The sequence below is a fragment of the Heteronotia binoei genome, chromosome 1 (genome assembly GCF_032191835.1).
Source record: "Heteronotia binoei isolate CCM8104 ecotype False Entrance Well chromosome 1, APGP_CSIRO_Hbin_v1, whole genome shotgun sequence".
NCBI lineage: Eukaryota > Metazoa > Chordata > Lepidosauria > Squamata > Gekkonidae > Heteronotia > Heteronotia binoei.
Genome location: NC_083223.1, coordinates 146,475,824 through 146,499,307, shown reverse-complemented (window position 1 = coordinate 146,499,307; position 23,484 = coordinate 146,475,824). Strand labels below are relative to the sequence as shown.

At 43.0% G+C, this 23,484-nt stretch overlaps 1 pseudogene; it reads right to left on the bottom strand.

Annotated features, from left to right (window-relative positions):
* Nucleotides 1–11,413: 11,413 nt before the first annotated feature.
* Nucleotides 11,414–22,982, bottom strand: LOC132572914 (actin-related protein 2/3 complex subunit 3-like; annotated as a pseudogene).
* Between the last annotated feature and the right edge of the window lie 502 nt (nt 22,983–23,484).

The following is a 23,484-nucleotide window of genomic DNA, read 5'->3' as shown; positions in this document are numbered from 1 at the left end:
GAGGAAATGAACTCTTACCCTTTGAGGTAGGTCTGCCAAGTCCCTGGTAATGCAGTCTGACCTACAAGATTTTCTTTTTAAATCCTTTGTTTAAAAAATTGTATGAACTACGCCTAAATCAGGGGCCCATACAACATAGTGAAAAGATCCCTTTCTGAATAATCCAACATAGAGATCTATATATCATACAATCATTTTTTTTTATTAAAGAATGAGCATAATCCACTGGTCAGCTCTTCCACAACCCTAGAGATACAATCTAGTTCACTGCAAACCTTCTTAAAAATATTCCTTTTGCATATTTATAAAATATATTCTAAAATGTCTTGGTCATACTTTTCATCAGCATAGCTTATTCCGTTCCTTTTTCACCATTGGACTCTTAAATCATACATACTTTTACCAGGTGAAAATTATTGGATATGCATGTGCTGGATCTTCAACATATTGTGTCAAATATGGGGAAATTGTGAAATTAGAAAAACATTATGGTTAAGGATGAACAAGCTACAAATGGCATTTGAAAGTTTAGTTGTACTAAGCATTGCAGATATGTAAGAAAAGGGAGAGGTTGCCTATCCATCATTTCATAGCAAACCATGGTCATCGGAGGTTTAGAATCATCTTATGCTGAAGATGGTACAAAAAGAAGTTTCCCCAGTAACCGTAGGGAAGTTTCTTATCCCTACTGACACCTTTCTGATCACCATATAACTACTGAAAGCATAATCTGTGAAAGCACCAACATAATATATGGGACTTTTACAACTGCTTTTTCACAGTTCCCATTCATTTCAATGGGATTTATGCTAGAGAAGTTCTTGATGGAATGTGCCCAGCAGCCTGTAAACATACTTATTTACACTTAAGTACTTAGGTGTTATGTTTGAAATGTCAGCATTTTAAGGGGGGCGGGGGGAAACTCCTTGAAAGCAGCAGCAATTTTTGTAGGTGGGCTAATAATCACACATCTTAAATGACACATAAATGTTGGAGAGAAACACATCCCAGGTCTCTTCAATAGGCAGAGGAGCCATTCCTGCTTGCTTCCTTATGGAAACTGTGCAGAATGCAATTGAAATATTTTGCTGTACTGCACTTGTTGGGTAACTGGGAAAGGCTGTTCAATTATAGTCATTTGGGCAGAAGGTACTTTGAAATGGCAAAAAGCAAAAGAGCTGGGAGAGCAGAACATTGCTTTCAAAATAGGATGGGGGGGGGAGGGAAAACACAAAGCTGGAAACAGGGAAGGAGCTTTTCAAGCAAATGCTGTATGTCGAGCTAAGTTTCAGCAGTTTTCAAGCAGCAGGCCTCAGAGAGGCACCATAATTCTCAATGATTAGCCTCCTATTCCACCTGATATTAATAGCAGCTCATGCCTCTATTGTCTCTTAGATTGCCTCTCAAAAACTTAAATAGGGGCACTATGTTTTGCTACAACAGCAGTTCAATACAAATCATCCATTACTAAGTGGTAATTAATTTACCCAGCTATATATAAGTAACCATGCAGTAAACCTGTCATCAATTACATCATGCCAAGTGGCAAGGAAAATTTTATGCTACATTTGTGCCCAGTCAGGAACCTGGAGCACTGGAAAAGTAATGAATTCTCCACACCATAGATAACCAGCTTAACATGTGGTTACAAAATCTTCTTCATAAGCTATAACACAATTTTGGGTAAGGGGTTGTCTGAGGGGGAAACATTACCTCTCACATTCTAGGGCATTTATTCCTAGGGAATAGACTATAGTTCAGTAGCTGAGCACAAGTCCTATCCTCAGGCATCCCCAGTTTAAATGGGGAGGAGGGGAGAATCATGTACCCTGCTTTATGTTTCTTGAAGGAGGGGAGAGATTAAATAATATACTAGACATATATGGTGTTGGGTTGAGTGTTGGTACTGGGAAAAGCCCTTTTCTCCTGAGACCTTGAAGAGCCATTATCAATCAGAGTACACAATGGAGGTGGAGGGACTGATAGTCTAATTCAATATAAGAAAGTTTCATAGGTTGATGGAAGCTTGCAGAGCAACATAATCCTAAATTCTCTCTCCTAATTTGTCATCATGAGTTAAAACCTGGTTGATATACATGAAATGTTAATATTTTTTGCCCAGACAAATATGCATCACTTTATACATATTTATACTGTACTTCATTTACTTCCATCCTTCTGAGGTTGGTAAAATGAGTACTCAGCTTGCTGGGGGGGAAAGTGTAGATGACTGGGGAAGGCAATAGCAAACCATCCCATAAAAAGTCTGCCATGAAAACGTCATGATGCAACATCACCCCAGAGTCAGAAACAACTAGTGCTTCCACAAGAACCTTTACCTTTTTCCATTTACTATGTTGCTGACTACTCACCCAATCTGGAGACATCTTCTTGGAGCTCTTCCTAAACTTCTTTGGTCCTATCTCATCCTGGATGGGTTGTTGTTATGCATTGGAACTGGAGTTTGGCCTTAGGGCCAGCAGAGACTTGGCTGAGCTTGAGACCCTAAAATAATAGCCATCTGAATTCAGGAAGGAGGCCCATCAGAGATCATTAGGCCAGCTATTAACCTATAGTTGTGTGATAGTTATGGGGTTTTGGGTGGGGAGGTTTGCATGCATATAAGCAGGGCTGTTGGTCCTGCCAGACAGTTGTTCCTATCTCACTATGCTGAATCACTGAATAAAGAGCTGAACTCACTATCTTTTGGGCGTCCTCATGCTTTGAACCCAGTACATTTTAGTTGTGCTTCCCTTGAGTACCAGGACAAACGAAAGCAAATGGTCTGTGCAGCCTAAGGCATGCCTCAGTCCTCCCACCCTACTGAAATGAAGCCTAAGCATGTGTAGGGAGAAGAAATACATTTTTTCACTGTTTCTTTCCAGTGACTTCTATCTCTTCCCTTGTCTTCACTGCATAACATTTGAGATTGAACTCAAAGTTCAAACTTCCTATAATGGCCATACATAGATCCGTAATGGGTGGCATCAGATGAGGGATTTGGCCTGGCTGTCTCTCTTATAAAAGCCATTCCAGAAAGAGATGCACTGGGGTAATCGCACAGCCCCTACCCTGCTTCCAGGAGAGGTGCGGGCAAAACATGCTCAAGAAGAGCATTCAGACTGCTCCTGTGCTTGCGGAGCAGATGCATCACACTACCCAGCCATTCAGACAGCCAGGAAATGGGTCTTGAGTGTGCTTTAGAGATTTGCTACCAGGAAGTTCCTGGTAGCTATTTAATCCAGTCCCAGCCCGTCCTAAAATGAGGTAAGTACAGGCAGAGCTCAGGGGGCAGATATGCATGTGTGATTGTGCATGTTAAATCCAGAAGAGAAGTGTGGCTAGGTTGGGCCAAATCTTTCATGTGATCGTATAATATAGTGGGTTCCATACATGGAAGAGGCAAGGTGGTAGTGAATCATAAGCTCTTTATTGATTTCAGCATAGTAAGGCCTAAGTATAAGACTGGGGAAAGGACCAATGGGGCCAATATTATATACATGTCAGGGTTCCTGCGCTAGCGATCTATTGGTCCATTCAAACCAGCAGGGGGCTCGTGATTAGAGCTGGGCAGCAGGGCTTTGGATCCTGCTGCCTATTGTTCCCAAGTCCCCAAGCTCTGGTCGTCTGGCTCCAATGAGCCATGCGGAAATACCCATTCAGTTCTCACTTGAGTCCACATACATAACATCCCTCCCCTCCTAGTTTACAAGCCCTGACACACATAGTCCCTTAAGTACACAGGCTTGTGGTGCTCCCATGTTGGTCGTCTGGGTGCACGAAAGGGCGGCGGTGGCTTCCGGCACGGCGAGTGGGGGGGTCGGTGATGCTATAATGTCTGCCGGTGGTTCGGGGTTTCCGGCTATCTCATGTTCCAGCAGAATGGCAGGGGTTGAGATCACTGTGACTGCCGGCTTGGAGGCTGTCTGAGCTGTGTTGAGTGGCAAGTCCCATGACCTACCGTTTTCCTCGATCACATCCCCAGGCGCCTCATGTGACCTCAACTGGTCGATGTGTCATCGCATGGTGAAACCCCCTTCTGTGGTGACCTCATACGTTACAGACCCCAGTACCCTTGAGACTCTGGCCGAAAGCCAAGCCACCCCCCCCCCAAAGTTCTTGGCATACACTAAGTCCCTTGTATCGAAACCCCTGAGTGCTCGGACCGCATCAGGTATCTCTTGCATGTCCAGGGCCCAATCAGGGTGCATGTGGTCTAGGAGTGTTGACAGCTGCCGACCTATGAGGAGCTCAGCCGGGCAGCAGTCAGTGGCTGTGCAGGAGATAGCATGTTGGGCTAGCAGGAACTCTGTGAGTCAGGCCTACCAGTCCCCTTGGATGATGCGGTGGAGTGACTCTTTTGTGGACTGCACCATCCTTTCCATTTGGCCGTTGGTAGCCGGGTGGAAAGGGGCTGACCGAATGTGCCAGATTAGGTTGCAGCCGCAGAAGTCCTGGAACTCCCCTGAGGTGAAGGCTGTCCCATTGTCCGAGACGAGCATGTCTAGAAGCCCCTGGGTCAGGTAGCAGCCTGGTTTAATCCGGTCACCTAGATTCCGAGGGGTCCGAACCATGTTCTGCCCAGCAAACTGCTCAAGTCCCCTTCCACAACTATTAGGGGCAGTCTCTCTGAAAAGCCACCGTATTTCACCCTCGGAAACCCCACTCTCTTTACTGCAATCTCCCACTTTTGGTAGTCCCGGACCAGGAACGGGAATGGCTGCAAATGGGCTTCTCTCCGCCCCCAGGGCATAAATTCCAGAAGGTCCAGAGCGAAATTACAGTCTGTCCAGCCCCAAGTCCACTTCCATTTTACATAGTTTGCCCTCTAAGAATATAGTCTCTTGCAACTTCCCAGGGGAAGGTAGGGAAGTTGGCATACCTGCTCATGCAAGGCGTAGATGGAGTGGAGGTCTTCCACCATGGTGGTGTCTTGGGGTCTGCCCGCATTTCACCGGTTGGTGCTTCTCAGGGTGAATTGCCTTGTCCCGGAGTGGCAGACCCTTGCAAAGTGGCCATCTTTCCACACTGCTGGCAGACAGTGTTTCGAAATCGGCAGGAATGACACTCGTGGTCCTCCCCGCAGTTGGCACGCTCACTGTCCAGTGCACTTCCAGAAGGCTGTTTCGGCAGTTGCTTCAAAGCCGCGTGCTGGAGTTTGAGTGCGTCGTCCTCCCCCGAGTCCTTGGATTTGGACAATGAAGTGGCAGCTCAATGTGCTGAAGTTGAAGCTCACCCCTTCCTTGTCTTCTCAAAGGCCGTGGCTTCCTTGAGGGCCTTGGCCAGATTGGTGTCGTCTTTACCGACCAGTTTCCTCTGCAGCTTTTTCTCCCGCAGACCAAAGATGAACTGCGCTTCATCCAGGTCTGGGAACTTGCAGCAGATGGACAACCAGCAGAGGGCAGTGCTGAATTCAGCCACGCTCTTGTTGGGTCGGTGGCTATGCTGTGAGAACTCGAGGTGGCACTCCAGGACTGTCGGCTGCAGAGCGAAGTGCGTAGTGAGGGCCGTGGTGATCTCATCGAAGGTGGCCGCCTTGAGGGTCACAGGTGCCATGAGGCCTTGCACCAGCTCCAGGACGTCCAATCCACAGGAGCTGAGGAGCAGTGCCTTCTTCCTGCAAACCATGACCTCGTTGTATTCGATGTGGTTCTCCAGCTGCTCTAACCACGTTTCCCATCTCTCAGGCCTGGCCACGTCGAAGGCCGGAATTGGTCTTGGCATAGCAGTCATTTCTTCCACAGCAGTGTTACACCTCAACTAACTTTTTATTTGGGAATATTAATATTTCTTAGCTCAAAATGGTGAGTCTACGAGAGGTGAGGTGAGCAAGGATCTCTGTCAATGTTTACGGAGATAGACCACTGAAAATTCTTTGGTTAATAATGGATTTTATTATAGGTATAGGTTTTCAAATAGTTACATCCCAATCAAACAATTTCAAGCATACAAGAGGAATACAGTGGTTAGCTGAATAAGTATGGATGCGGGGAGGTGATACAATACCTAGATCTTGCAGGGTAGGCTCAGTCAGAGGAAACACAAGGCCTCTGGAGGGAGATTTCTCTTGAGAAGAAGGGGGGTGAGGGTAGAAAGGGATAAAGGGAGGAGAGGATGGAGGAATTCCCGTTTCTTCCTTTTTTCTCTTTTTTCCCAACTTCTCTCATCCTGACAGGTGGGATTGCCTGTTTTCTAGGGTAAATTACGTCACATCAAGCAATTCAATTACCCAATGAGGAAGCAGAGTGTCACATCAATGGAAAATCAGAGTATCATATGTGGACTATCCAATCAGAGATCGTTGTGTCATAGATCCATACCCAATAGAGGAATTTTAATTACACTGGCCAAATGACTCTTTATGGCCCTGTTTTTCCAAACTTATTCCTTTGAAGCTCCCAAGAAGTGATAGATTTCTCCCTTAGTGTCAAACATGGATAGGCATCCATCAAGTGTTCAGGAGATTGGTTGACTTTGATAGCCTTGGCAGTAATTAAAGAAAAATAGAAACTTTGTTCCCTGTCAGAAATGTGAGACCAGTTTACAGGTATACCACACATTCACAACAAGATGGCCACTTAACCTTTAGCCTTTGTGTTTCTGCTGTCTTGCCCTGGAGAATAACAGAACATATATATACAAGCCATTTATTTGTGTTGCAGGAGTCCTGGTAACCCTTATTTTTTTATGTTTTGATAACAGGATTTAAAAGGTTGCCAAAAGAAGTGAAGGAACTTTTACAGCTCTGCCCACTGTGTCCCTCTCTGGGCCTGGAATTCTTCATTTCCAGGAGCAGAAAGATGGATGCTTCTTAGCCGTTCAGCATTTGGCCACTATGTCTGTCCAGCCTGTAAACCAGACTTGACATCATTCCAGCCTGCCTGGGGCCTAGAAGGAACTGGATTTTTCTCCCTTATGTGCAAGAAAGACCATTCCAATTCAAATGGGTATTGCTGTGTCATATTACTATTCTAGGGTTACATTGCAGTATCACATTCCAGGGGTGCATGGCTTGGGAATCAGTACAGGGGTGTCTTTCTCTCTTCCACGGCGGTACAGAGTGCGGTGCTGGAATAGAGGTAGCGATGTGCGTTGCGATGCTGGTCTGGGCTGCTCACCGGGATCCCACCTTCGTCGCCACTATAATATAGTGGGTTCCATACATGGAAGAGTCAAGGTGGTAGTGAATCATAAGCTCTTTATTGATTTCAGAATAGTAAGGCCTAAATATAAGACTGGGGAAAGGGCCAACGGGGCCAACCTTATATACATGTCAGGGTTCCTGCGCTAGCGATCTATTGGTCCATTCAAACCAGCAGGGGGCTTGTGATTGGAGCAGGGCAGCAGAGATTTGGATCCTGCTGCCTACTGTTCCCAAGTCCCCAAGCTCTGGTTGTCTGGCTCCAATGAGCCACGCAGAAATACCCCATTCAGTTCTCACTTGAGTCCACATACATAACAGATCGCATCCAATGTGGTTGCATTTCTGGAATACTGTATGTGATTTTGGTTGCACTTTTTCAAAAAGAGTATCATAGAGGTGGAAAAGTGCAAAAATGGGCCACTCATCATGTGGCTGGAGCTCCTTCTCAATGGAGAAGACAATAGATTTTGGGGCTTTTCAGTTTAAGAAAAAAAATGATAGAAATATATAGTGATATGCATAGCATTGATGAAATTGATAGAGAACTTTTCCCTCATAATGTTAGTATTAGAGGGTACCCAATATCATTAATAGACAGTTAACACATGTTCCCCAGAGGGTACTTAGATCTGGAACGCAAAACCTTCTATCAATCCCCAGGCCAAGGGAGGCAAGATTGAAAACCACCAGAGAAAGAGCCTTCTCAATCGTCGTCCCTCATTGGTGGAACCAACTGCCAGAGGAGGTTAGAGCCTTGCGGGACCTCGCCCAGTTCTGCAAGGCCTGCAAATCAACATTATTTCGGCTAGCCTTTAACTGAATTGCTGATACAGTAGCATAAAAGGAGACCTAAGAGTACTGAATGCCATCGGAAATTAAATGACATTAGCACCAAAGTATTATAATTGTTTAAATTGTTGAATTGTTGAACTGGTGAATTGTTTAAATGTTTAATTAATGTTTGACTAAACTGAACTGTTTTACTGTAATGTATTGCTTTTATTGTTTGTGAGCCGCCTTGAGCCTGCTTCGGTGGGGAGAGTGGGATATAAATCCAATAAATTAAATTGAATTAAATTAAATTAAAAAGCAAAGACAATATGTTTTCACATATTTATTTATTTACATGATTTGTATGATGTCTTTCTGCTCTTACAAGGCCACCAAGGAAGCTAGCAATTTTAAATATACATAATACAACCACATTTTAAGACCATTTAAAATCAACCCACGCAACAGATAGATGAACCTTCCTGGGAGGTGCCATGACTGAGAAGGCCCTTTCAAGTTTCTACTTGCCTAATCTCAAAAGATAGATGCACATGAAGCAGGACCTCCAAAGATGACCATAGCAGGTTCCAGTGGCGTAAGGAGGGGGGCGGGGGGGGCGGATCACCCCAGGTCTGGGGGTCTGGGGGGCCCCTTGGCAATGCCAAGGGGCCCCTCAGAAGCTGGCTGCCTGGCGTCCCCGCCGCCGCCACTCACGTTGCCTGGAGCGCCACGTTCATGCTGGGGATCATAACGTAGAGTGAACCTTTGCAAGGAGACTGATCGATCTACTCGGCACTCGTGCCGTTCTGTCTAGCTTGAAAGAGAGAATGAGGCAACGTCCCTACTGTCGGAAGCGTCTTTCAGTGCGAGCCCAGGACTCCCGGTCTCGGTCGTGTGGACTCCGCCTCTTGCAATGCTGCGCTGGCTGATAGGAGGGGGGCGTGAGCCGCAAGGATTGGCCGAGGTAAAAGCATTTTCGGTCGTGTTGGTGTGTGCGGCTGCCCTCCTGCGCCGGTTGGCGGGGAGAGAGATCTGCTTTCAGGGTGAAGAAAACGTCGCTTCCGTCAGGAAGAAGCTGAAGTGCCCAGGTTTCTTATTTGCGAGATCTTTGCTGTGGAAGCGCTAGGCAGGCACGGCTTTGACATCGCCTGATGCGCCTCTGGCGGGTTACATTTTGACATAATGATAAATACACGCATAGCAGGAGTGATAGAGATGAACAGCTGTCAAGGGGTGCGTGTGTGTGTTTTTAAGAGGAACTTTGTTTTTAACTTTGAAGCTTCTGTTTCTATAATGAAACTCCAGTCTATAAACTCTATAATGAGACTCCAGTCAGATGAGACGATGTGACATACCAGAATGGCTGTTCCGGAGCATCATTTTTTTTAGGGGCAGGATCTTTCTCTGGAGCCACTGCAAAGCCTGTTCCCAGCTGTGTCAAGTGACCCAAAAGGATACAATGCTGGGTTGATAGTTTTGAAAACATTCGAGGGGCCAGGAAAAACAAAACTTGAGCATATATAGGCTGTCTTTTTGTATAGATCAGTGCAACTAGTACAGTACCCCCCTCAAGACTAAACACTGGATTGGAATGAGTCCAGAAAATCAGCCTTTTCCAAAAGAACCTGGAGCTATCCCACTCCCCACTGGCACTAGTACTTTATCCAAGAAGTTATATATTCAAAAGCTGGCAGTTTTCTAGGTACAGAGAGTTAAGGGGGGGGGGTTGTTTTTTTATTTTTTGCAGCATGTTGACCATGGCCTATTTCAGAGGCTCAGTAACTACTTCTTTGCTCAAAGAGACCTCAACCAGTTTCTCCCAGCTCAGGCAGGAAGAGCTAGTCACACTTCTCAAAGGACTTATTTAGATTCCCAGGCAACAGCAAATGAAATGTGCCATAACAAAAGTGTTAAGACAATTTTGAGGGCATCTCAGATAAAGATTTTATCTGAATTGGATGTGACAGCACTAAGCAGATGAAATGGTGGTAGAAAACACAATTATTTATCATCACTCCATGGAGCAGACTATAGAATCCAAATCTGTCCTGAACCTTTTTTTACTTGTACTCTGGCCTTCATCTGCACTTTTTTTTTTGATGCTGCTTCTTATTATACTAAAAAGCAAAATAGGCTGCAACTAGAGGGAGAGCTCTTTTTTTAAAAAAGGTAAAGGTAGTCCCCTGTGCAAGCACCATTCGTTTCTGACTCATAGGAACTATGTTAATCAGCAATGGAATAAACTCTTCCAGTACCAGGCAAGGGCAACTAAAATGACTGAGGGGATGGAACAGCTTCCCTATGAAGAAAGGTTAGAGAAGGCAGAGCTCTTTAGCTCGGAGAACAAATGACTGAGGGGTGACATGATAAGGAAAAGGAAAGGTCCCCTGCGCAAGCACCAGTTGTTTCCGACTCTGGGGTGACGTTGCTTTCACGGCAGACTTTTTACGAGGTGATTTTAATGAAGGCATAAATATTATTACAGTTTTTTTTCAAGAGACCAAACCAAACAACAGAGAGACAGCAATATTTCAATATAGGGGATCATATACCAGGAGTGGCCAAACTTACTTCATGTAAGAGCCACACAGAATAAACAGATGTCTGAGAGCCACAAGACATGAACATCAGATGTTTGAGGAGCCACAAGACAGGAAGGAAGGAAGGCAAATCGATGGAGAGAGGGAGGGAGAAGTGGAAAGAAAGCAACTTTCACTTTGGATGAATTCTCCCAAGTCCAAGCTGCCTGCTGGCTTGGCTTGGAGATGTGATTTAAAGAGACAAATGCCTTCTCCAAGCCAGCCAATAGGTCAGTGGGGGCTTTGAGAGCCACACAATATGTGTGAATGAGACACGTGGCTCCTGAGCCGCAGTTAAGCCACCCCTGCCATGGCCATAGAAATCTCTCTCCAGGTCCTTCCCAATGAGGAGCTGTTAACACTGCATGGGCGGAGAGGAAGGAGCGTGTTGAAAACCACGTCAGTATGCCTGTTTTTGTTTTCCTTGTTTTTCTTGTAAGCTTGCTTAATATAGAAGTCCCACAAGTTGAGGGCACAAGGGGAACAGCTGGGCCAGCAGGCTGCTTGTGGCATTTCTCCCTGTCACATGGTGTGGTGGGGTAATCAGGTTATCAATCACATGACCTAGATTGCACCAGCAGTGCCATCTTGGGGGGGGGGGGGTGCCGCCCCCAAAGTGACACCACTTCCAGTTTCCTCCCAAAAAAGTGGTGGCCATTTTGGGGAAGTTACATCACTTCCTGTTTCCAGCAGGGCTCCCTTGCAAGTGGTGGCCATCTTGCGGAAGTGACATCACCGGAAGTGACATCATATCCTGTTTCTGGCGGCGTGCACACACGTAGGGGGGCCCACATAAATCTTGGGCCCCGGGCCCCCGAAGCCCTAGCTACGCCCCTGGCCGGTTCATAAGGGAGCGGGTGATCCTTCAGGTATAGAACATCATTAATGTATAGACTTTATTTTATAAACCAGCTTTTTATTATTATCATCCATCATTAAACTCCAGCTGAACAAGAAGTCTTGCACATGATTCTGGTTCCACGTTTCATGCTGTCAGTGGCTCCACCCCCCAGCCCACATAAAAGCACTTATTCTCTCTCAGTAGAAAACATATATTAAAACAGAGGCAGAGTTGTGTACAACTGGCAGCAAAGTACTTTAACAAAATAGCTCCTCGTGCTCCTATTCACTGTCCAGGGCCCGACAGGCTCTAGTTCATGAATTGCCACTACACAAAACAGATTGGTCACTTACTAGGCTTGTCACTCTGGGGATCAAAGACCTTTTCACAAAGCCTCAGCCCAATTTCTTACTTCACTTGCTGCAGATAAGCTCTCATTACCTCTTCTTCCTGCTTGTTGCTGGGTCTAGCATAGAGTTGAGTGGAAATCTTGGCTTTCCATGGATAGAGAAGTTTGTGATTCCAAGGGTGTACATTTCTCTTTTCTCCTTGGCCTTTGGAATCATACTTTTGCAGCTTTTTCAAGCTTTTGAAGCTGTAGAGGGTGATGTAGATCAGAGTTTGGTCAGCCTCATTCTTGATATTATTTTTAAATATAATTTGCTTTAAGGTAATAGATGACTTCATCGATAATGTCTAGGTCTTTGGATTCTCTGAGTGTGGGACCCTTGAACTGACTTTTCAGTCAATCAAATGAACCTTTAATGGCATAATGAACTGGCTTTTAATGAGCAGCAAGGGCCAATCAGTTTGGTGTTAGGATCCATCAACATTGAATGATAGGTCAGCGTATTGGGAGGCTGCAATCCAACCAATCTGAGGTCAAGATGGAGAACTTCCCCTTCCAGCAAGCAAAGCAACCAATCTTGCAACTGGGCAACCCTCTTCCTGTTTCACCCAAGGCAGGAAGTGAGAGAGAGCATTAATGTATAGACTTAATTATCACAAGGTGTCATATTAACTATTAGCTTAGATAGCTTTGAAATGGGATGAGTGAGATCCAGCAAGGATAGACTCATCAATGTCTTTCATTGTGTCTAAATAAAATGTACATGTTATGAGGAAGTATCTTTGAATATCAGTCACTGGTGGTCAGCCTGGGGTGGAGATTTTGACCTTTATGCCTTGTTTGAAGGCCTTCTGATAGCATCTGGTTGGCCACCATGGGGAAGAAGATGCTGGAGTATGTATGTGGACCTTTGACCTGATGCTGCACAGTTCTTACATTATCATGAATACCATCTCTAAGGCCAGTTGTATTTCCAAGCAACACTAATTTTCTGGATTGATCTCCAGTTTATTAGCCCTCGTGAAACTCATCACCATTTCTGGGTAACTGCAAAAGGAATCTCCTGCCACAAGTGGATGAGATGGAAAGGACAAATAGAGCTATTGATGCCAAATCTTTGCCTTCACTCTTCCAATCGAATCAAGATAATCAGATGAGGTTTTGATAATAAGGAATCTTATTAATCCACATTCATCATCATTAAAATACTGAACACTTCAATTCAGTTCTGAAAAATTGTTTCTTACATGCATTTTATTTATTTATTTATTTATATTTCGATTTATATCCCGCCCTTCCCACCAAAGTGGCTCAGGGCGGCTCACAACATATAAACTTACATAAGTTTAGCTTAAAAACAATTACATAGTAACAGTTAAAACAATAAATTAATAAAACATAGAACATAAAAACCAGCGGTCTGTCAAATGCATTCTAGCTCCATCCAGAAATTCTCAGTGTCAGTTAGTTGTTGTAGGCCAGCCGGAAGAGGACTGTCTTACAGGCCCTGTGGAACTGGCCTAGGTCCCGCAGGGCCCTCACCTCCTCCGGCAGCTGGTTCCACCAGTAAGGCGCCGTTACCGAGAAGGCCCGATCCCTGGTGGCATTTAGATGTGTTATCAGGTGGGGAGGTTTCTTCCCCTTGGTTTGGCAGCAAAGGGTCAAAATGTTCCAGACCCAGGATAATGTTGGTCCATTTGATAACCTTGGTAATTATCCAGTGATCCAGTGTTTGTCATTTGATAACCCTAGTAATTTTTATCAGCTCAACTAAAAGCATTTATGCTTGGCATTTATATTATATTATTTGGTTATTTTCTAAAAATAAAAATGAATATTGGGGAATATTCTCCAGATATATGGTCTTAAAATGTCAGCTATTTACAGTTGTTTTCTCTTTGTCATTAATCAATGGAGGCTGTCCTGACAGGGGAGGTCACAACCCCATTAAGGAAAGCTGGAGAGGAGGGGAAAGCAGCCATAGAGAATCAACAGTTTGAAGTCACTGTCCTTCCATGCTCATATACATCAGGTTTATTTCAAGCTGGAGGGATGAAAATGTAGAATATATGGCAGAGTAGTGTAAGGGTTAAAGTGTTGGGCTAGGATCTGGGAAACCCAGGTTAGAATCCCACCCTGCCATGAAAGCTTATTGGGTGACCTTGAGCCAGTCACACACTCTCAACCTAACCTATTTCACAGGGTTGTTTTGAGGATAAAATGGAGAAGGTAATTATATAAGCCACTATGGGTCCCCACTGAGGAGAAAGGTGAGCTATAAACAAACAAACAAAATAGTCAAAAGGATGGCTCACCTCAAGTAGTCCTGTAGTAAGCTGGGGCATAATGACTGCTGCTTACATGTAGTGATTTTGCAATGTTCAATTCAACATGGAATTTTGTTTGTCAGCTGAGGTCAGAAATCAAAACCTTGAATGTTAATCCATAATGAAATTTCAACCTGTGTCTTTCAAAACCTCACATTTAGGTATGTATGTAAGCGTCATCAAGTTGCAACCAATATAAGATAACCTCCAGCAAAAAGCTGCCAAGGCATGTGAGGTGGCTTGCCACTGCTTTCCTCTGCAGAGCCTTCCTTTGTGGTCTCCTAGCCAAATGATGACCCTGCTTAACTTCCCAAGATCCTACAAGATTGAGCTATACCATGGCATCTTGCCTCCCACACTCTAATTTACTTTCTCCATACTTCCTTTCTCTTTGTCTCTTCTAGATAGTAAAAACAAAAAAAGGAGAAAATAAATACTGAGATGAAGCTCTCATGTTTCATCTCTTTGAGAGAAAGACCATTTACAATTTAAAGGAAGATAAGAATTCCAGCCTGCCAAATTTTAATATTAGTCACTATGTCCATCTGAGGGTAGACCTTGAAGACTGATCTAAACCCTCAATTAGAGAAATATAAATCCTGTGCAACCTGAAAAATAATGAGAAAATAATAAATGATTCTTCAGGGAACTGGCATGATTAGTTTATACTGATGTGTGCTTGAAAAGGGAATACAAAGCAGATGGAGGTGATCAGACATACATATTGGTTGATATGAAATGCTAGAAATAAGAACAGAACCTTAGGGCTCCAAAACTGTTCCTGTGAGCACAAAAAATAATGCATTCTGGTTGTGACCTCTTCTGAAAGCATAGTCTGAAGGAAGAATCATCTTGAGCGTGATACTGGTCATTGCAAAGCAGTGTGGACTTCAAACATCTTGAAACCATTCTAGCTCTGCTCACCTTTTTCAAAGATTAACTAGCAATCCCAAATGAAGATGTGAATCCCCATTCACATTTGTATTCATGAACTTCTGTAGGGAACAGATAAGCTAAATGACAAGGATTTGTGCCAGCTCTGCATGCCAATCCTCCTTGTTGGATTGGGATCCATGGACACATGGATGAAATAAGTAATAAATTAAAGCCATGATGAAATAAATAATAAATTAAAGCCTGGAACTGACTGTTTTTGCAAGGAAGTCATGTTGTGGTTGGCAAGTATCATCAGTCATGAAAGGGTTAAGATGAAGTTTCTGTATGCTAATAGCAAGTTTAGCATAGAAACAGTTTAGAGTATATTCTTCCCACCAAAAAGGAGGTGGTTTTATTCTTAATGAGGTGACTGTTGGCTAATCAATATATTGGAGAGTGTTCACGCTGTTCTGAAAGTACACAAGGGATGGAGGTTTGATGGAAAACTTCCTTTAAAAATATCTTTTATTGAAGAAAGAATTTATATTTTAACAATACCAACAAAATCATTTATGTTAGGACAAACATAACTTCATTTAGATGCTTATCTTCATCTCTTCTTCATCTTCTTCTTTCTTCTCCCATAAATAAAGCCTATAAGATTCTCAAATTAAATTTAGCTCATTCTAATAGATTTACAATGTATCATCAAATTGGTCTACAAACTAATTATTCTACTAATAATTAGGCTTGGTCCTAAGAGATCACTGGGACCAGGAGGGGAGGAAAACCCCACCTTCCAAGGACCTAATAAATATTGGGAGAACATACCCAGACATCTACCACCATCCCATTGCTTTTGTAGCATCAGAAAAAACCCTTTATATTACCCAAATCCTATTATTAAACAGAGTCCAAACTCTCTTCAAGATCTTTGTGGTCTTCAGGAGTACATGATTGAGTTGTTTTCACCGGTGTGAGAGAACACTTTCCTTTTTCCAGCTCTGTTTTCTCTTGATGCAGATGGAGTAGGAAGAGAAAATTTTAGGGCAGCCAGAATTAATTCAGCAGAGGCAGAGTTGTAGGCAGTGTAAGAAGTTGAGCTGTGTTGAATACACAACTTGCCTGTACAGAATCAGCAATATCTTATTCCTAGGTCCTGTAGTTTTGCAGTCATGTCTTTAAGATCTAATTTTTAAAAATTCGAGAGGAAGATCTGGAAATACCTGAATCTTTGAACCCTGAAAGTCAAGACCACCTCACTCTCTAGCCTCTGCAAAGATCCTCTGCCATGTTCGGAGGTTCTTAAATTCTACCAGTATGTCTCTAGTATATGAAGAAGTAGATTTGTCACATACCTTGCCAAGTTCTCTGCAAAAGGGGAGTAACACCAGCTTCAAGGCTAAAAGTGCCCACTAGCCAATTCACCATAAATATATTCAAGTCTCTTCTAGCTTCAACATTTGGTTTCACCCCCTGAATTTTAGATGTAATTCATGACAATGATAGTCCAAAGACAAAATCCATTTCCATGCCCAAGCATTTACAATTCTCACAGGTAATTGACTCTCAAGCTCAGTAACTTTCTTAAGAGTTGTCTCTACCTTTCGATTTGTCTGTTTGTGAAACTCTTCTAACTTGTCCATTTATTGAAACGCTGGTTTCAACATTTCTGTGATATCATTTCTCAATTCTTGATACTGTTTATTTAATGCCTGCATTAAAAAGTTTGCAGAAAGCAGGCTGTCTTCAACCATCAGCTCACTCCTCCCCAGCATTGCAGATGAGGTAGTTGGACTGTCTATAGCTGGGAAGAACTCAGTTAAACACAAAGCACTTCTTTCTTCTGTTTCCCCTTCTTACCTCCTTTAGGAGCTATCTTTCAAAACAAAGATTTTTGCAGCACAAAGGGTAAAATTATTCAAATTTATAGCGGGTGAGTGGCAAGTGCTGAGTAATTGCTGCTGACTCAGAAACTGGTCACAGCCACTCCTGATGGAACACTTCCATTCCATCCTTCTTAGGGTCAAGGGAAACAAAGAAACAAAATGGAGTAGATCAGAACTAGAAAGATGAGAATTAGACTGTTGTTTTCTTTCCATGTAACACTTTCTCTAACTTGAAGTAATTATTTCATAGAAGTTAAACACACATGTGTCTGTGCTACATTATTCCACTGTACTTTGTTTACTCTGCTAAATAGCCAACATGTAAGGTTATGGGCCCAGAAACTCTAAGAAGCAGCTAAGTGTGTTTTAGTTTACAGGCAACAGGGATTAGAATGTTTTTAAGAGGAATCAACCTTTTTTATGGATTCATTTTTTTCAAAACCTATTAGACTTGCAAGCAGAAGGATTTTTCCCTAGAGCCCACTTTGAAGTGAGATAGCAGGAAGAGATCCCTTTTGTTTGATTTATGCGAGGAGAGGTAAATTTGTGCATCAGCAGGGAACGAAGAATTTAAACTGCCCACCTGCAAGAGTGACAATGTCTGTTGATCACAGAAGCAACACAGCTCACCAGCCTGTGAGTGAAAATATGTCCTCCTTCCTTCAAGCTCCAAAGTTAAATGACCAGAACTACCTAATGTGGAAATCAAGAGTTCTCTGTACACTAAAGATTCAGAAAGTATTGCATGCTATTAAAGATGACTCCCCTCAGAATGCAAGAGAAAAGGGGAAATTACAGGAAACTAATGTAAAAGCATGCTTTGTAATACCTCCATAGGTGATAAGGAGAGCCCTTTAATGCGTAGCAGTAAAACTGCTAAAGAACATTGGTTAAAGCTGGAGAATAAATACATCCAAAAGATCAAATTATCATGCACAGCTCTTGAGATGGAAATTGTATAATTTTAAGCTGCATGAGGGGGGATGTTTCTGCACATTTGGAGCAAGTAACAGAACTCCAGGCTGCAGGAGCAAAGCTCACACCAGGAGAAATAAATGCTCTGATTCTGAACAGTTTTCCAAGCTCCTATTCTAGTCATAGAGACACAAGATCAAATAGATGTTGAGTATATTTTAAATTACCTAAAAAATGAGGGTATATAGAGATAGGTTACAGAGACAACAGAAGCCATTTTGTTTTAAGACTGAAGTGTGGAAATGAAGGTGTTGGATACTATAACTGCCAGCAGAAGGGGTACATTGCAAAATTCAGTAGAATGAAGAAAAGCATGGAGCAGCACAATGATGAGAAGGCACATGTTCCCATATACAGTGCTGCTCCAAGAAGGATGAGAGATAAAAGTAAATGAGAAAGGAAGCCTCCTCAGCAGTTCACATATGTTATATCCAATAAAGATCCAAATGTGAAGAATGTTTGGCTATTAGATTCTGGATCTTTTTCTCATGTTTGCCATGATAAAAATTGTTTTGTGGAACTGAATGAAGAGAGTGGGCATGATTTGGTTCAGGAAAATTTCCATTGTCTATAGAAGGAACTGAGACAGTTAAACTAGGAGTCTTAAGTGCTGCAGGGGGCATTCTTCTAAAGCAGGGGTGGTCAACGGTAGCTCTCCAGATGTTTTTTGCCTACACCTCCCATCAGCCCTAGCCATTGGCCATGTTGGCTGGGGCTGATGGGAGTTGTAGGCAAAAAACATTTGGAAAGCTACCGTTGGCCATCCCTGTTCTAAAGGACTGTGTTTTTGCTCCACAAGCTGATCAGAATTTATTGTCTGTTGAAAGGATTGTAAACAAGGGAAACCAGTTCCTGATCAAAGAGGATGTGTGTATCATTTTTCATCCTGAATTTGATGCTGAAATACTGGGAGAAAAGATGAAACATGTTGATGAACCAGTATATCATAAAGACAAAATAAATGCTCCCATTCTAATTGTATCCTAGCATGGCACAAGAGACTGGACACAGAAATCTTCAGTCTGTGCAGCAGCTGTGGTAGGAGTGTAATATTGAAATGACTGAATGTAGCCCTGACCTGGATAGCACAAGCAAGCCCTATCTCAGATGTCGGAAGCTAAGCAGGGTTGACTGTGGTTAGTACTTGGATGGGAGACTGTCCTTGAAATACCCAGCCAGGAGGATAGAGGCAGGATTTCAGCCACTTCTCTGAATAACCTCCAGGCCCCCAGTAGGGGTCAATCAGCACAGATTGACAAGACTTCCAGGTGCAGTTAAACACATACACATACCTAAAATACACAAATATACAAAGAAAAAAGAAATGACTGAATATGATCACATGTAAGTTTACTGTGAAATCTGCTTGAAGGCTAAGGGAACTGCTCCAAGTTGCAAACAGCAGCAGGGTGTATGCAAGAGACTGCTACAGAAAGTCTACTCAGATTTAGTTGCTGAGAACATGAACAAAGGTAAAAGTGAAACAGATGGGAGATAATTGAGAGGACTGAGAATGAAAGTTTCCACTTGGACCCAAACCACAAAATTATGGATCTTGCCAGGTCTCTAAGAATGAAAGAAGCTAAAGGAGTAGTACTCCACTTGAATGGGCTTAAGTCAACCTTGGGGATAGAATGTTTTTCAAGTTGCCAAATCAACAACTGAGGCTAGATATGTATCTACTTCAAATTCATGCAATGAACTTGAGTGGATCATCTGTCTACTGAAATACTTTGATGTAGATGAGCCTAAACCAATAATCTTGTTTGAAGACAATCAGGCATGGATTTGGTGAGAGAGATGTAGCAACAAGGGCTGATTGAACTCAAATACAGGAGATGATTACTGACATACTCATCAAGCCACTTTCAAGAGGAATGTTTGAATACCTGCACAATAAACTGAACCTTCATGACTTCAGTATATGACACATGAGAAGGGGTGTTTGGTTTTTCAAGTAATTTCCCTTCGGTCATGAAAAGGCTAAGCTGAAGTTTCTGTAAGCTAATAACAGCAAGTTTAGCATAGAATCAATTAGGTGTAGACTAGATTCTTCCCACCAAAAAGGGGGAAGCTTTATTCTTTATGGGACCCTAAGATTGACTATTGGCTAATCAATATATTGGAGATAATTCATGCTATTCTGCAAGTACACAAGAGGCTGAGCTTGGGGGGGGGGGGACATCCATTCCTTCCTTCTTAGGGTCAGAGGGATGAGTTAGTTACACTGTTGTGGTTTTCTTTCCATAAATCCTTTCCTTAATTTGAAGTAATTTTTTCTTAGAAGTTAAACATATATGTGTCTGTGCTGCATTATTGTACTGCATTTCATTTATTCTGCTAAATATGCAACAGGAAAACTATACTGCATTCAGAGATCACCATTAGGCCAAATGCAGCATCCTTCCCCATAAAGGACTTTGAACAGATTAACATAATGCATTAACACAACCTCTGTAAAACCACTTTGAAGCATCACATCAAAAGCTTGACTAATGCAAATTTCCAAGCAATGGAATGACAGGATACTTTGTCTGCAAGATCCACTTATTAACATCTCCAAATAACTGATTGACATGATACATTGTGTAGAATCCCTCATGCGGTCTCAGCCTTCTCTGTGTAGGGTGTTTTGCAGCATCTAAGCAGCTCTGTGGTAGGCGAGTAATGAATTACCTGAAGTAAAAAGACCTCAGGGAGCCATGAACACAGGAATTGACAAGAGTTGTGAACCAGCTGCTGCATAGTATCTATCTCTAACTGAAGATCACAGATGGCCCTAATGATCGCTGATGCTCCAAAAGACCATATGAATGGAACTTGCACAGGAGAGGTCTAGATTTCCTGAGTCACTTGCCCATAAGCCAAGGAAAGATGGGTTAAGATGTTCGCTCTCTGCCAACTCCTCTCCATCTGTTCCTGTGCACATCTACTGGTGCAAAAAGAGCTTCTGCCATCAGATGTGCAAGCCATTGGCAGCATTACTCCCTGCTGACATGTGAAGTTACCTGATCCTTTTGTGCTGCCAAGAAGAAGCAGGAGAAATTATGACATCTCCCAGTTTGTTACATCAAAAATACTGCTTGCTTTGGTGAACTCTGGAAAATGCTGAACACAGCAAGTTGTAGGATAATCATATTAACTACCTATTTGTAGTCAAAACCCACATTAAAAAATTATATTTTGGAGAATCAACTTCCATTTCAGTGGACTGGATCAGTCTCCCATATTTAAGACACATACTTCAGCACAGTTAATTTTGATCAAGCTAGCTACTTATATTTGTTTATAATTCAGATTTAGAGACAGCCTTCCCCTGAGTACACAGGGCTCAGAGTAGTGAACAGCAATAAAAAAAACATTCATAAAACAATAAAACAATTCCAGCAGTTAGGTAATATATAATTAAACATTCTCAGATGGTGCTAAAACATCAAAAATTCAAATTGTCTTGCAGGGGAGGTAGATCCAAGCAGCGTGAGGTAGAGAGAGCGCCAGGTAAGATGGTACCCATTGCTGTTCTTGACCAAAAGCCTGGTGAAGCATCTCATTTAGGATGCATGAGGGGGAGAGGAAATAAATTTGACTGTAGCATTTTGCTTTAAGCTATTTTTTTCAGTCGCTAAAGTATGCACTCTGTGGTAGGGATGTTAGTATAATATCTTCCCTCCATTGTGTGGGGAGGGATAAGGCTCAGTGGTAGAGCATCTGCTTCGCATGCAGAATGTACCAGGTTCAAACCCTGGCATCTCTGGATCAAAAGCATAAATAGTAGGTGATGTGATCTAGAAGTACTCCCCTCAAAGCAGACTGTACTAACCTTGATAGACCTATGGTCTGACTCAGTGTAAAGGCAACTTAATTTGCTCATCTGTGATTAGTACTTGCCACAACAGTTGGTGAGCTCACATGTTACAGGAATCTAGAGCGTGCAGCCTGCAGCGTAGCTGCTATTCTGCTTTCGCTCCGTTTGCCTCCCTGGGAGGAGGAGGTGGAGTTCGCCCGTTTGGGCGTGCAATTTTGGGGGCAGAGCATAGCCGTGTTAATGGCTAGCTCCACGTTCCCTCTGGAGCACTTCATCGGTGATCAGCCCTCCCGCCCACCCTGTATGTCATGTAGGCTTTGCTGGTTGCCTCATTTGAGGAGCCGGGTAGGAATTTTTTATGCTCCGGCTGTTTGGCTGTTGCTGGGGTATGTTATTTGCCTACCCTGCATAGCATTACAGTGGATTGTGGAATTGGCTTAGGGATGATGCCTTTAAATAGGTGGTCACTTTAGTTGGCAGGTTTTTGGGGTTTAGGACACTATGCGGCTAGGGGAGGACTGCGAAGCATCCCCCTTTTGGGGAATTTGGGGTCTGGCATGATCAACCTTGGGTTTGGAGACCCGGGTTTGGAGAATGCAGACTGTCCAGGAGGCTCGGCTAGCGGGTGCCTTTCCAGCAAGATGTGCATCTGGGTTTGGGCCCTCTGGTGCAGGTCTCCCTGCTGGGCCTGCCTGGAGGGAGCTGAGTCGATCAGCTCCGGCTGGGGGGCTGGGTCTCTCGCCCGTTAATGGCAGGGGAGCGGTTGTGGTGACCCCTAGCCCTGGCCAGGCCGCTGGTGGGGTGCCCTTGCTGTTTATTCTGTTAAGTTAATAAAGTGGCCCAATTTTATTCCAATGTATTGTGTCCGACTCTTTATTCTGACCTTGGGGGGCAATATACAGCGTTATATAACAATACAGTCCTGTTACTTTACCTTTCATTTTCTGTTTACCACCTTTAACTGTAACTGACTCCCAAAATGAAGTTCATTTTTGGTTCTCAGATTCAGAGTACAGCTTTCTTCAAATAAAACAAATGATCAAGATTTTGGTTCATCTAACTCTACCCTGAAAACTTATACAGACACTTCATTTTTCAGGACTGGATCCTATATATGATGAAATCAAGATGGATTGCAGCAAAGAAAGGCTATTTATCCTGACAAAAGATTCTGAGGTATCATAGCCATAAGAAACTGTGACCATTTATATCTTCATTGTAGGCAATGTTAACTAAAGACTGACATCAGGTACTCTTGGATCTGAAAGAAACACATTTGTCCATTGCTTTTTAAAATAATATCCATACAAGTGTCATTCTGCTCTGTAAGAACATCAGCATTGCTGAAATGAATACCATTTAATTTGGGGACTGAGAATTCAGCAGTTTTCTTTGCAGCTGCTTTTGAACCTATAATCTTTGCCATGCCACTTACATAAGAATTCATCTAGGTTTGTGATTGCAAGGAGAATAGAATCAGCGGAGTGTGAGAAGAGCAAGAATGGGGAAATCATGAGGAATGAACCACATCTTCAAGGCTTGTCAAGAAACATAAAAAATGAGTGAACTGGTTATTTTTCAGGTGATGAGAAAATCTATCAGTGTTTCAAGGTGACATGACCATCCCCAAGTGCACGGCAGTCAGCAGTCAAGAGTCAAGGTCACAGGGGACAGGATCTGGCTTGCAAGTTGGATCTGGATAACCCTTTGCCTTTGACCACTGACTAAAGTCTCATTCAGAGGAAGTGTCATAAAACATTGTCATACAGCTGTTAATCTTAAATCACATGCTTTTGATGGCCATGATCAAGTTCTTATTTATATCACAAACTCTCTATTACATAAGCTGCCTGGACCTTTTAACAATTGCATCAGAAAAGAGGCATTCATAACCTGAACTATAGCTGTAGCATTGTGAGGCTATATTC